This window comes from Phodopus roborovskii, unplaced genomic scaffold, assembly GCF_943737965.1.
Source record: "Phodopus roborovskii unplaced genomic scaffold, PHOROB, whole genome shotgun sequence".
NCBI lineage: Eukaryota > Metazoa > Chordata > Mammalia > Rodentia > Cricetidae > Phodopus > Phodopus roborovskii.
Window position 1 is genome coordinate 62,766 of NW_026125283.1, and position 14,433 is coordinate 77,198.

The following is a 14,433-nucleotide window of genomic DNA, read 5'->3' on the forward strand; positions in this document are numbered from 1 at the left end:
TGTTTCCGCCCGGTTTCGAACCGGGGACCTCTCGCGTGTTAGGCGAGCGTGATAACCACTACACTACGGAAACCCCTGACAGTACAATGTTTTCTTAGTTTGGAGACATATATTCAACGTAAATTGTTCGATGATGGCATTCTTTGAAGATGCTTTTATCACAGGCTGGATGAATCAAAATAATTAAGGTGACTACCACCTTCATAGCCCTTCATGTCCCTGCTCTACTCTGCTAGTGTCAGATGAACGCTGTTTCCACACTGTAAGGACGTCCTGAAGAGTTTTTCCTTCGTGATTTGTTCACTTCACTTAACACAACGTCCAAAGCTTCTTTGGTTTCGAGTAACACACCTGCTTTATAATATTAATCCTCCCGCGAATAATCCTCGGAATCATCTTTCCGTGGATGTGAAGGGGTGAGAATCTCAGAAGACAGGGATCCGTTTCAGTGAACAAGCAAATGTCGCCGAACTACTTCATTCTACTACTGTGACCACGTGTCCACTAGAGCGATGGCTCTGTGGATCTATTTTCAATTTCTAAAGGGATTGTCCTGCTGGAGAGACCTGGCTTTGATTCTCAGCCCCCACATGGCGACTCATAGGCATTTTATACTCGGGCATCTGTCGCCCTCTTTTGGCTACATGGGGCACTGCATGCAAATACCCGTACATGGTCAATAATCACACTCTTTACTGTGAATCCTGTCAGCCTTCCCTTCCTTTGTGTCAGCCAATGACAAACAGAACCCCCTTTTCCAGGGACTTCCATTGGCCTCACTGGGCTGAAATACAGGAGTCCCTCCTTCCTACTCCACCCTGGGGACATTGTCTTTTGGTGGGGATCCAGACTCTCCTTAGTTCTTTTCCACTACCCCTGTGAGCCTTTTCTCATAGATCTCCATTTTCTTGTGTCAAGTACCCACCCACAGAAGTCCTCCCTGCTAGTAACCCCCACAGCTACCACACTTGCCTAGTATCCAGAGTGGTCAGCAGCAACCAAAGAACAGAATACCCATCCTACAAGGACCTGATCAAGATATCTACCCCCCAAAAAATACACCAAATATCATATCTCCATTGCCTACACGAACAGGCAAGACGTCATGTCTCCCCAGGAAGCCAGAAACCCTTACTGCAATAGGCTTTAGAAATGCAATAAAACTGCAGCAGAAGACCAGGACTTCAAAAGAGCCATTATGAATATGTTCAGGGATCTGAATTAATAAGGATCTGAATGAATGCTCACCAAACAAACAGTTGAATGAACATGGTAATTTGATTGAAGATGGCTCGCAAAAGCTCATAGGGAGTGTCATTATTTCAAAGGATTAGGACCTGTGGCCTTGTGGTAGCAGATCTGGCCTTAATGGAGGAAGAGTGCCACTGGGGTTGGGCTTTGAGCTTTCAGAAGCTCAATCCAGGCACAGTGGCTCGTTCTCTCTTTCTGCGGCCTGTGGATCTAGAAGTAGAACTCTCAGCTCCTTTCCCAGCACCATGTGTGAAGGTTTTGTGGCTGGGGTGGGGTGATATCCCAATCCCTCCATTAGAATCCTTACCTGGTTACAGAAGATGGCCTGTTTAGTCTCGGTATCTCCTCACTACCAGGAGTTTTCACCAGGGTCACCCTCATAAAATCTTGGGAGTTCCCATTGCACTAGGGTTGTACCTTGCGCTGAAATGCATTGGAATTCCAATAGTTCCCCACCCAGGGCTCTTTTCCTCCATACTCACCACTACCTGTTCATTCCTGTCAACCCACAAAAATCTATTCTCTTTCCACTTCCTAGGAGATCTATCCATGCCCCCTTTGAGCTCACCAATGCATAGCATCTCTGGATCTATGCATTGCAGCATGATTATCCTTTACTTCACAGCTATCTACTTATAAATGAGTACCATGTTTGTCCTACTTTTTACTAAATCATAGAAGAAAATTTCCCCCATCTAAAGATGTCTCCAAATACAAGAATACAGAACGCCGAATGGACAGGACCAGAAAAGAAAGTGCCCATAATAATCAAAACACTACGTATACAGAACAAAGAAACAATATTAAAAATTTTAAGGGGAAAAGGTCAGTCTTAAAAAGGTGATGATGAATGTCCTTCTGTATGATGTGAATACATGTTTCTCTTATTGGTTGATGAATACAATTGTTTCGACCAATGAACAGGCAGGATTTAGCCATGTGGGAAATCCAAACGGGTAGAGAAACATAGTAGGTGGTGTCAGGGAGATGCCATGTAGCTGCTGAAAAGCAAAAGAACCTGGCATCAACAGTAAGCCAAGACCATGGGGAGGTAGAAATGGGTTCATAATTAAGAGAGCTAGCCAATAAGAAGCCTGAGCAAGCAGGCCAAATAGTTCATAAAAATTATATAAACCTGATGGGAGATGTCAGTCTGTAAATATGTTTCTCATACTGGTTACTGAATAAAGCACTGTTGGCCAATAGGAAAGCAAGATAGGCAGGACTAGGAGACAAGGAGGAAAGAGGAAGTAGTAAGGAGGAGTCAAGATGGAGAGTTTGGAGAAAGCAGGAAGCCAGCCGGCTCTCCGGTGAGACCATGTGGAAATATGTAGATTAACAGAAATGGGTTAATAATTAAGACAGAGCCAATAAGAAACTAGTACCTGGCCAACAACATTATATCAAATACAGAGTCTAGGTGTGTTAATTGGGGCTGGCGGCGGTGGGATAAGACCTGCAGCGGGTGGAAAAAACCTTACTCCTTACATAAGCCTCTATGTATTTATTTGGGATTGATGACTGAGGACAGGGTGGGACAGAAACTTCTGTCCACAGTTCAAAGAATAAATGATTTAGTTCTTTGAGGAAACCAACATGATTGACAACCTTTTAGCCAAATTAAATAACAAACAAGGAGAAGATCCACATTAGCATGTGTCCACTGGAATACCACCTGACTCTCAGTGAACACTATGAAAGCCAGTAGGGCCTGAACAGAAGTTCCATAACTCAGAGGGACTACAGATGCCAGTCCATAGTACTGCACCTAGCAAAACTATCAACCACAATCAGTGGGGACAGAAATACAAATTTAAGTGATCTCTACCTACTAATCCAGTTCTACACAAAACAAAAGAAAAACTTCAGTCTGAGGAGATTAGCCACATCCAAAAAGACACAAGGAAAAAATAATCCCAGAACAGTTCATCAAAACGGGGGTGGGTGGGTGGTGTGTGGGGGTGTGTGTCACATCCTAACCAAAAAAAAAAAAAACAGGAATCAATAAACATTGCTCATTGATAATAGACTGACATGTTAGATTAGAAAATAGAATTCATCTTTCTACTTTCAGGAAACAAACCTCAATATCAAGGATATACATCCCCTCAGGATAAAAGAATGGAAAAATGAATTCCAAGCACATGGGCCCAAGAAGCAAGAATGTGTACTTACTTTAATATCAAACAAAATAGACCACTAACCAAAACTGTCCAGAAGAGATAGGGAAGGACACTACATAGTCTTTAAAGGAATAACCCACCAAGAAGATGTTGAAATTATAAACAGTTATGCGCAAAACACAAGGGTACACCCCATCAAATACTACACAGCTAAAATCACATATTTATTCACACACAGTGATAATGGATGTCTTCAACTCCCCACTTTCAATAGACATGTCATCCAGATAGAAGCCACAGAAATGCTGAAGTTAAATAACATCATAAGTCAAATGGACCTGGCAGACATCTACAGAACATGCCAGCTGAACACTAAAGAGCACATTTTCTTTTCAGCAACTCATGGGACTTGCTCCAACACTGACCACATACCAGGACACAAAGCAAGTTCTCCCAGATATAAGAAAACTGAAAAACTCTGCCTCCTACCTGATCACCATGAATTAAAGCTGGATGTCAACAGCAACAGAAAGTATACAAAGTGATGGAAACTGAATAACTCGCTACTGAATGAAAAATGGAGAAAATAAATTATTTAAAAATTGAATGAAAATAAAAGCACCACACACCCATACCTGTTGGACACAAGGAAGGCAGTTCTAAGAGGTAACTTCATAGCACTAAATGACTACATCAAAAGACCGGAGAGATCTCATAATAGTAACTCAGTGACACAGTGTTGCACTGGAAGCTCTAGACAATGACAAGAAGGAATAGCACCCCAGCAAGGTAGATGGCAAGAAGTAATGAAACTCCAGGGTGAAATCAGTGAAATAGAAACAAACAGTTTAAAGAATCAATGAAATTAGTTAGTTCTTTGAGAAAATCAATATGATTGACAAACTTTTAGCTAAATTAAATAATATTCAGGAGAAGATCCGTATTAACAAAAGTAGAGATGAAAAGGGGACATTACAGTGGACTCTGGGGAAATTCAGAGACTCATAAGGACATACTTCACATGTATTTCATGTATTTCACCAAATTGAAAGCTTACAGGCAATGGATGAATTTCTTGGTATATATGACCTATCAAAGTTAAATCAAAATCAATTTAGACATATACCTAACCTCTAGAAAAATAGAAGTCCCCAATCAAGCAAAACAAAACAAATATGAAAGGCCAGATATGTAAGGCCCTGATACCAAAACCACACAAAGACCCAACAAAAATTAAGGGCCAATATCACTTATAGATGCAAAAATTTTCAATAAAATACTTGCGAACAAGATCCAAGAACACATGAAATGTTTTTCTACCATGATTAAAAAGGCTTCATCCCAGAGACTCAGAGATAGTTCAATATATGTACATCAATAAACATAATCCACCCACAAATAAATTGAAAGACAAAAACATCACCATTGCATTATATGTATAAAGGATGTTTGATAGTATCAAATAACACTCGATGATAACAGTCTTGGAGAGACTACCTCCAGGAGTACCTCAGGGTGTGGGCTCTATTGAAAATCTGAGAACTTCAGAGTCTTGAAAAATGAGACACCACTGTTCCCGCCCGGTTTCGAACCGGGGACCTCTCGCGTGTGAGGCGAGCGTGATAACCACTACACTACGGAAACCTGCCCTAGTGTCTCTAATGTCACTTTACAATGCAAGACACTTCACACTCTTGCTAAGTCTCATCCGGGAGTTAAAGATCCACACGAGCAGAGAGAACCGCAGAGAATGCAACCAAGCTAAAGGTAAAAGCCGTAGTGGAGAGGCGATATGGCCCGAGGTGGCTTGGGCAGTGCGCCAAGGGCAGAGAGCTCTAGCGAGAGTGAAGCGCGGGAGTAGGAATTTCCGCATGGAGACGCACCGTGAATCGCAGGGGAATCGCGCGTGTGTGAAACGGAGGAAAGGAAAGGAAAACGGAAGAGCCTGATCACCCGGAGACGCTGGAGGAGAATGTTGTCCAGGCTGGAGAGCTTTTGAGAGAGCCCGGACAGGTGATGCAAAACGTCACAAAGCAATGCGTTAATCAGTTAAGGAAAGTCGCGCCCTCCCCCCCTCGCCGTACCCCCATCCCAGAGCTTAGAAATGGGAAATCGAGAGTGGGCAAATAGACCGGGGAAAAAGATTCCAGAGAGGCCGGCAGAGAACTCACAGGACGGCGTGGGTTAAGGTGGGTTAATGGGAAATCCTAATGGTGGTGGCAAACAGAGGTTCTGACTCAATGTCTGGAGAGTGGAGGAACAAATAGGGACGCTTAAAAACATTTGCTAAAATTTAGCACAGAATAACGATGTGTGTGGGAGAAACTCAAGGGTGTACTTAAGTTTATACAGGACAGTGTACGATTAATGAAATTTACTCCTCAATGTAGTGGAGTTGCATTTCCAGATTTTCAGTAGGAGGTAACATAATTGACAACTGGAGGATGTGGGCATCGATCCCACTACCTCTCGCATGCTAAGCGAGCGCTCTACCATTTGAGCTAATCCCCCGACACTACATGGTCTTTTTTGGAAGTTTTTGTGTGGCTATTGTATCAAACCGGTCCTCACAAAGCTACCCCGTGTATCTAATTCCCAGGAAAACAAGACAGTCAAAGCCAGAAACAAAGAGCCGAGATTCTTATGTCCTAACTGCTACAAAATGTAGGGAGTGGACTGAGCTGAAAGTCTGAAAACAAAGGAGAAAGTGGAAAAAAAGAAAAAACAAAAACAAACAAAACACCCTGTTTCGAACTGGGGAACCGGGAACCTTTCGTGTGTCCAGCAATTGTGACAACCACTACACTACAGAAACCTCTATTAGCCTCGGTTTCCTAGTTTCAAAACTTGTTTTGAAATGATAGCATTTGTTGTATAGACTTATATCATGGGTTAAAGCAAAGTAACTAAGGTGACTGACCTCCTCCATCCCCAGCCGTTGGTGACCTCGCTCTTGGTGACCTTGCTGACAGCCGAGCACTCAGATTCCACGCTATAAGTGAAGTCCTGTGGAACTTGTCCCCGGTGGCTGGTTAACACCATGACCTCGGTTTCATTCCAGATGTTGAAGGTGACAGAGCCGCTTTATGAAAGGCCGAGTAGCTTCCGTTCTATGTGAGTCCGCTGTGTTTTCATCTGTCCACTGAAGGAGAGTAGCTTGATTCCCTATCTTGGTTGTTGGGGATAACCCTGCTGTGAATGCGGAGAAACCAGTTTCTCAGAGCAATCGTGAGTCCATGCAATGTGCATCAATCAATTGCTGAATTTCTAAAGGAATTTTCTGCCAGTGCCTTTAATGGCTGTGATAATTTACATCCCATCAAAACTAAGCAAGCATCTTCTTTTCTCCACACCCCACCAACACCAGCTCTTTCTTCTTTCTGGTAGGATACCTCATAGGGCTTTGAGTCTCCATTCCCGGGACACATTTTTCATAGATCAGTTTGTCATGTGTCTTCTCTGAAAAATGCCTATTCCGGTCCTTAGCTCCATTTTGTCAGGCTATTTATTTTCTAGCTGTGGTGCTGGGTGTGTATTAGGGCAGCAAACCCTCATGTGATGTGTGATTGTCCCAGCAAACGTTTCCCACTCTGTAGGCAGCCTGAGGCTCTGCTGGCTGTTTCCAGTCTGTGCAGAAGTTTGTGTTTCAGGCTAAGAAGCTTGGGTTTCTGTCTTTGCGTTGGTAGTCTGTGCTTTTAAAACTGCATCCAAAATTACAGCCAGACTCAGGCCATTATGCTTTCCCTGCTACCTTCTCCTGATAGTTTTGGGTCTCAAGTCTTATATTAAAGTCTTCAATGCACTTGGTATTTGCACCTGATGTGTGAGATGTATTCAGTTTCATTCTTATACATGCAGATATCCAGTTATCCCTATACTGTGCATTGGAGAGAGCATTCTTCCCTGTTGTGCTCTGGGATTTTTATTCTCTTTTAGGTTTTGTTTTTCCTTGGAAATGGTTCTACCCTACATCCCAAGCTTGCCTAGAACTCACTGTATAGGCAAAACTTGTCTGAACCTCCTGTCAGTCCTCCATCCTCAGACTCCTGAGTGCTGGGATTGCAAACACGAGCTAATCCCTTCCCCAACCGGGGCTTGACAACCTTTTGAAGAATGGACTGACTATACATTTATAAGACTTATTTCTGGGTTCTCTATTCATCTCATTGGTCCGCATATGTTTTTAATGTCAGTACCATAGTGTTTTTGTCACTAGAACTTTGTAGAATATATTGTTGAGTCAGATAGTATGATGAATCTAGTTTTGTTGTTGTTTTTTTTTTTTAACTGAAACTTCTATCATTTTTTTTCCACTTTCATATCATTTCAAATGCTTCATAGCTGGATAATTGTGTTGTTTTTATTTTGTAGCTACTGTAATTGGAACTTTTGACACTCTCTCAGACATTTTGTTGCTAGTGTTTAGAAATGCTGCTAGTCTCTGTGCTAATGCTAAAGCCTACCTGAATTTGTCTGTTTCACTGTGTTTTGGATTCCTCAGTCCCCACCGAGGTTGCCATTCTTCTACCCAGCATGTACTTGAGCTTTGTAGGTGGACACTTTTGCTTGCTAGACTCCCTGTCTCTCTCTAAATTCTTTTATTGACAAGACCAAGAAAAGAGGCTGGCCTCCCTCATCAACTTCCCCTATTGTAGCAGCCAGATCTGTGTTCCCAGAAGTGGCTGAGGCAGGAAAATCTGAAGATTGAGGTCAGCCAGATTTTCTGAGTGAGACCCTGCCCAAAAATAAATAAAAATAAACAAATAAATAAAACTATGAAATAAGTAATAGAGATCTTAATTGGGTCTGGTGTGGTGGTACATGACTTTCATCTCAACACTGGGATAGCAGGGCATACTTAGAGGAGTCAGGGTGAAGGGGGGGATGGAGCTCTGTGAGCTTAAGGTCAGCCTGGTCTACATGGTGAAGTCCTAGTCAGCCAGAGCTGCATAGTGAAACCATGTCTCAAAAGTAAATTTAAGGAAAGAAAAAAGTCTTAATTGTGTCTATTTCCAGTTTGAGAGTAGAACACAAGTTATTCTATAAAATAAATGAGTTAATTGACATACAGAACTGTGGTATATAAAGGCCATCCTGGTCTATGTAGCCAGCTCCAGGATAGTCATGGGAATATACCATGTATCTCTACAAACAAAAGAATAAGTGAAACAACAAAATAAAATTAAAAACAGAATGCTTGTTCCCACTAAGCTTTTTAACTTGATTGCAACAATTTCCCCTCCCATTTGATAGAGAGATGGTTAAGCTTTTCCTACTGAAAGTTCTAATGTGGGTCTTCACTGTGAATTTGATTTTAATGTGTGTACATACTTTACTTCACAGAGAAGAAAGTGAATCTAAATCAATGGAAACACCTTGAAACACACTTCCACACCCAGAAGACTTGAGGGTAACCCCTGAGGTCAGTTCACATTTCAGGAGAATCAACATTGTTTCCTCTTGCAAAACTGAATGCAGGTAGACTGAGAATGGGGTGAGGGCGGGACATTGGGCTGTGCATAGAGCAGGGGAGGCTGGGAGGGGAGGGGGTCAGGAGCAGAGGGCTGGGACAATTGAGATAATTTCCCTTTCCACATTTGTTAAACATGGTTGTCTTGATGAAGGGATAATGCCATCTTCAGTCAGCTTCTGAGGTCACGAAGCATTAATACTGAAATTGTTCAAGGGACAGAAGAGTGTCCCTGAAACTGTGTCCCTGAGAGAGACATCACAGGGTAAGTTGCATTTTGTCATGAGTCATCCCCAGGCAGGTGGTGACGTCTGGAATTTCTCACTACAGTTTCACAATGGCTGAAGTCTCAGGCTAAAAGGAGGAGGAGATTATATTAGGAGTCGTCCTAATGGATATGAGGACTACGGAATTAAATGCAGGGCTATTGCTCAACATCCATCATGTTGCTTTAGAGATCCAAAGATGGAAGGATTTTGGAGGCTCACCTGCCTCCTTTCAACAGGTCAGGCCATGTTTAACTATAGCAATTCTAAGACAGTGGAGGCATAATGCTAACAGAAGACCTGGTACCAATGTGTCTGAACACATTAGAGAACAAGAGTGTCAATTCATAGATCTTTGCCCCTGGACCAGCCACACCAGGGCTGGTAGAAAGATGGGAGTAGACAGCTCCAAGCAATGGCACTGATCTCAGAATCTCTACCACAGGAGCACATTTCCTCTTCCAATCTTACTTTTACCTGACTATGCCCCCCCACTCTACCCCTACACACACACACACACACACACACACACACACACACGGTAGGTTTATTCACCAACACCGATACAATTTAGAATTACAAAAACAAAGTTTCTCAGAATTTTCAGATAGATTCCTGGCATGCTACTTTTTGAGATTCAGGACAACATATTGCAGGTATCATCAAAATATTCAAAATTCTGACATTTTAACACACTCCCAACACTCTTCATAATATGTAATTCAAACTGTTAAGATGCCTTTTTTAAATAATAAAATACATTATTGTAGTACAAAGAACTACATCACACAGAAACATTCAATAAAAAAAAATAATCTAAAAGTCTTCCCAATTGAAAAAACAAAAATAAATCTTGAGCTATCCCGCCCTACAAGGTCACAAAACAGCCGGAAGAGAGAAGACCTGCTCAGAGGTCCAAACTCCAGCTTCCTTTTCTGGCCTGTATGTGCCTTGGTTGAAGGAGCCCAAGCAGGCTCCAGCATGCCAAACACAGGCCTGAACTCAGCAAATTGCAGGCATCTTTTCTCCCTTTACCTCTTCCTCTCCCTTGCTAAAAACTGTTCCATTCCTAAAGCTAGCCCCCAAGACCCATTCCCATATTTGGCCACTGACTCATTCCTGAGACAAAAATACCAACGTCTAACAATCAAAATTCATTATTTGGCTAATATGACCAACCAGGATTTTCCAGCTCATGCTGGCACAGACTCGCCCCTTTTCTCATAAAAACTCACTCCTGCAGAAAAATCTGCTCCTGCTCTCTTGCTTTTCTCCTTGCATTTGCTGCTGCTGCTGCTGCTGCTATTGCTGCCTTTGCAACCCCCACCCCTATCCCCACCCCTGCTTGACCCTCGGGGTAATAAACCTCCTTTGTGCTGAGAATTTGGTCTGGGCATGTCCTGTGAGTACTGGGAGGGAGCCGATCTCCCGTACATTGGTGATCCTCTCAAGGTGTGGAACCCTCCCTAAGTACAAATCCAGAGTCCTTCCAGCTGTGGGAACCCAGATTGCAGACGTGGCGCTTGCAGAGTAGGGTAGGGTTCCGGACCCACGGGGCCTTGGTGAAGAGATCAAGGAAAAGCACAGCTCATCTTGCCAGAGACCTCAGCCCCAATCACTGGGCCCAAACACAACCTACATTGCCCCCTTGCGGCGAGAAGGGACGATTACTTGCCGCAGTTGGGCTGCAACTGGGTCTGACCAGGTGCATTCCAGTTGCCTACTGGTTATGAGGCCGAGGTAGCTTGTTCCAATGTGGACTGCAGTTGTTTATCAAAGAAAATTGGGCAGGATGCGTCGCTGTTTTAGTGTCCATTCCCGGAGGGAGGTTTAAAACAGAGCCTAGAGTCCTTAGATGGACGCTCTCCTTGTAAAGTGGGGTGGTAAAGCAGCTGCTGCTGGTGGACCAGTGGCAGGTTCTTATCTTCTCCTTGGGCAACCTTTTGCACCTCCCCGCACACCTCCTAAGTGGGTGGTGACCTAAAGAAAGTTATAACCGAGCTTTTTGAGGAACTTTTCAGAAAGACGCTTTCTGAAGATTTTCTTGACCTGAGTAGATTATAATGGTCAGATCCAAAGCCCCAACTCACCGGCAAAAGGGAACATTTTAAACCAGGAACGTGTTCTTGATAGACAAGTGCTCTCAACTGGCCTCATCCAAGCCATAGGAAGAATTTTTTTGGTCCATAGCCAGGGCCGCTGCCTATTGTCCCACCAGCCCTTCTTATGTCATTCTCTGCTGCTGAGGACCTAGGTTCCCAACATTCATAGATGTCTGCACCCTCTATTACTCAGACATACATAATGTCTCTGCTGTCATCCCCAACACCGGCCTCACACTCTTGTGCTGCCTGAAGTTCCTCTAACCCTCACCAGCTCTTGACAAAGTCCAGAGGAAAAGCAACAGACCTCTCACTTGCACATCTGGAGAACAATTACATGCTGAGTGCATTTCCCTTCTATCGCTGTGTAGATCTGATTGCACACCTCATCCAACTACTACCAAGAGGAAATCCTAAGATTAATTAATCAAATAACATCTTTGGAGCTGTGCATATGTCTGTGAGGACAGGAAGGACTGGAATAAAATCACTTTTTTGCTGGAAGAATGGGAAGTTTTGGTAATTGATGATGTAATCAAGCATTGGTGCTATGCCCTTATCCTATCATATCATATCCCCTTATCAAAACTAGGGTGCTAGTACTTGATGTTGGAGAGATGGCTCTTCGGTTAAGAGCACCGATTGCTCTTCCAGAGGACCTGGGTTCCCAACATTCACATGGCGATTCACAACTGTCAGCACCAGGGGATGTAATTCCTTCTGTGCACAGACATACATGAAGGTAGCCTTAGATTTCAAATATCAATCTAAGGGGCTGGAGAGATGGCTCAGCCGTTAAGAGCATGAGCTGTCCCTCCAGAGAGCCCAGTATTCAATTTCCAGTACCCACATGGCAGCCCGTAACTGATTATAAACTGCCACACTCGCTCCTGTGGAGACAGTGCAGCATGGAGCATAAAGAGCTTGTGGCTGCCTGTCCCGAGGTTCACGCCACGTGTGGTTAGCCCTCCTGGTGGTCCCTGGCATGATCCCAGAAAAAGGTCTTTAATCAGCTTGGCTTGGGTGTTGGGTTCGTGAGTGCATAGATCTATGTTTTTCTATTAGTCTTTGGAATCATAACCTGCAGCAGTTGCTGTTACAATTGTTTCAAAGTTTTAATGAATCATTTGGGAAGATTATAGATGTTGTGCAAAAACTTGAGTTAGGAATAGAAGGAAAATTTAGAAATAAGAGAGAAACTAAAAGTAAAGACAAAGTGCAATTAGAAACGGAGGATTTACAGAAAAAGGGATTAACAGACAGGCAAATAAACAATTCCCTAGAAATATTGACTAAGGATTCCTGGTGACAGCCTCCCAGATATAGAGGCCCATACATTTACAGTCCCACAGATGCTCCACTCCCTTGGACAGGTGTTTATGATAAAGGACCTATTTAGATGTGATGGTGAATGGAAATCGAGTTAAGTTCAATACATTATCTATCTGGGAAAGAATCAGGAGAGCTCAAGCACCATGGTGTGCCCTCTCTGAACAGCAATGGCAACTGAGGTGGCAAGTATATAAGTTTTTGATATTTGGAAATAATCGGGAAATTCCTTGTCATGATCATCTTAAATATAATATTTTTGGCCACCCCAGAACCTAGGAAGAAATACTAAAAATTATAAGTCAGGACTTAGGTAGAGATGCAGGGCTGCATCATAAATATCAAAACTAGCAAAAACTAGATGTCTGGTGAGCTGACCACTGACAGGCATAAAATAGAATTTTCTCTTCCTGTGTAGTCTATGTCTAATGTTCTCATGTTCCCATTGTCTCAGCACTAATGATTTCTGAAGACTGTAATCTTTTGGACTCCTGCCAAAGACTTTGTTCCTTAAAATGATTGTATATATTCTGATGCTCTGAAGTAAAGATTCGCAGCAGTAGCAAACCTCTCTTGCATTTGACTGTCTGTCGCGCCGAATTCACTCCTGACCTAAGTATCTGAGTTAAGTCTCCCCACAGACCAGTGGTCTGCTGAGCAGTCTGCGGCAATAAACTCCAGTTCCAAGGGACAGAACACCCTTACACAGACATACATGCAGGCAAAACACCAATACACATGAAATAAAAATAATTTATTTTTAAAAAGATCATTTTAAAAAAGTGAAAGCACTATTCCTTACATTTATCACACATCAGGTTATAACTAATTTCCAGGGAAAGCCATCATAGAAGCAAAAGCAAGCCAGTCCATATCCTGTATAGCCAGCTGAGATTCAGCTGGGGCACAATGCACATGACTCCACACTGCAGTTTTTAAGTCAGTTGAGGTAACAGGCTCTACTTTCCACCACAGCACAGGGTAGGGGCCCTAAATACCCAGCCCTGGAAGTCAGAAATTTATCTACAAAATAGAAAATACTTATTGCTTCCCAATCTTATTTTTGAAGCATTTCCAGTAATATCTGGTTCTTTCTTCTTGTTTTTTGAGACAATATGGCCTGGCTGTCCTGGATCTCATCATGTAGGCTAGGTTGGCATTGATCTCACAGAGACCTGCCTGCACTTGTCTCCCAAGTACTGAGATTACATTGACAAAGCCCCACTAACACTTGGTTTTGTCAGTGTTTCATTACTTGGCTCTAGTCATACAGCAGAACCTTTTACTCTCTGTTCTTACCATTGTTCCTGTAGAAGAGGCTTAATGTGGAAAAAGTATGTTTAAACAGAGACCCATGATGGGAGATGTCATTCTGTATATGTTTCTCATACTGGTTAATAAATAAAGCACTGTTGGCCAATAGGAAAGGAAGATAGGAGGGACTAGGAGACAAGGAGGAAGAGGAAGTAGTAAGGAGGAATCAAGATGGAGAGTCTGAAGAAAGCAGTATGCCGCCGGCTCCCTGGTAAGAGAAATACGTAGATCAGCAGAAATGGGTTAATAATTAAGGCAGAGCTAGCCGATAAGAAACAAGTAACAGGGCCAACAGCATTGTATAAAATACAGAGTCTCTGTGTGTTATTTGGGGCTGGCGCAGCAGCAGGACAAGACCAAGCGGCAGGCAGAAAAACCATACTCGTTACAAGACCCAGATGAAGATTAACTCTCCTTTTTTATTAGTTATATGACTCTTTAGAGAAAGAACTTTCTGCCACTCCTTATCATTGTCACAAATAGATGATAGTTCCCAAATTGGTTGTCAAAGTAAACATCATGGGTAAAGTCCAGAGCATATTATTTAGGATTTTTATAAAATCTCTCCTCACAGTAAC

General features: G+C 42.8%; 3 non-coding genes across 3 annotated transcripts; all 3 read right to left on the reverse strand.

Annotated features, from left to right (window-relative positions):
- Trnav-aac (transfer RNA valine (anticodon AAC)) lies at positions 1 to 73 on the reverse strand. Its single transcript has one exon. It is a non-coding gene; the product is annotated as a tRNA-Val (tRNA).
- A 4,872-nt stretch (positions 74 to 4,945) lies between these two features.
- Trnav-cac (transfer RNA valine (anticodon CAC)) lies at positions 4,946 to 5,018 on the reverse strand. The gene has a single exon. It is a non-coding gene; the product is annotated as a tRNA-Val (tRNA).
- Positions 5,019 to 5,812: 794 nt separating this feature from the next.
- Positions 5,813 to 5,885, reverse strand: Trnaa-agc (transfer RNA alanine (anticodon AGC)). The gene has a single exon. It is a non-coding gene; the product is annotated as a tRNA-Ala (tRNA).
- Positions 5,886 to 14,433: the final 8,548 nt, after the last annotated feature.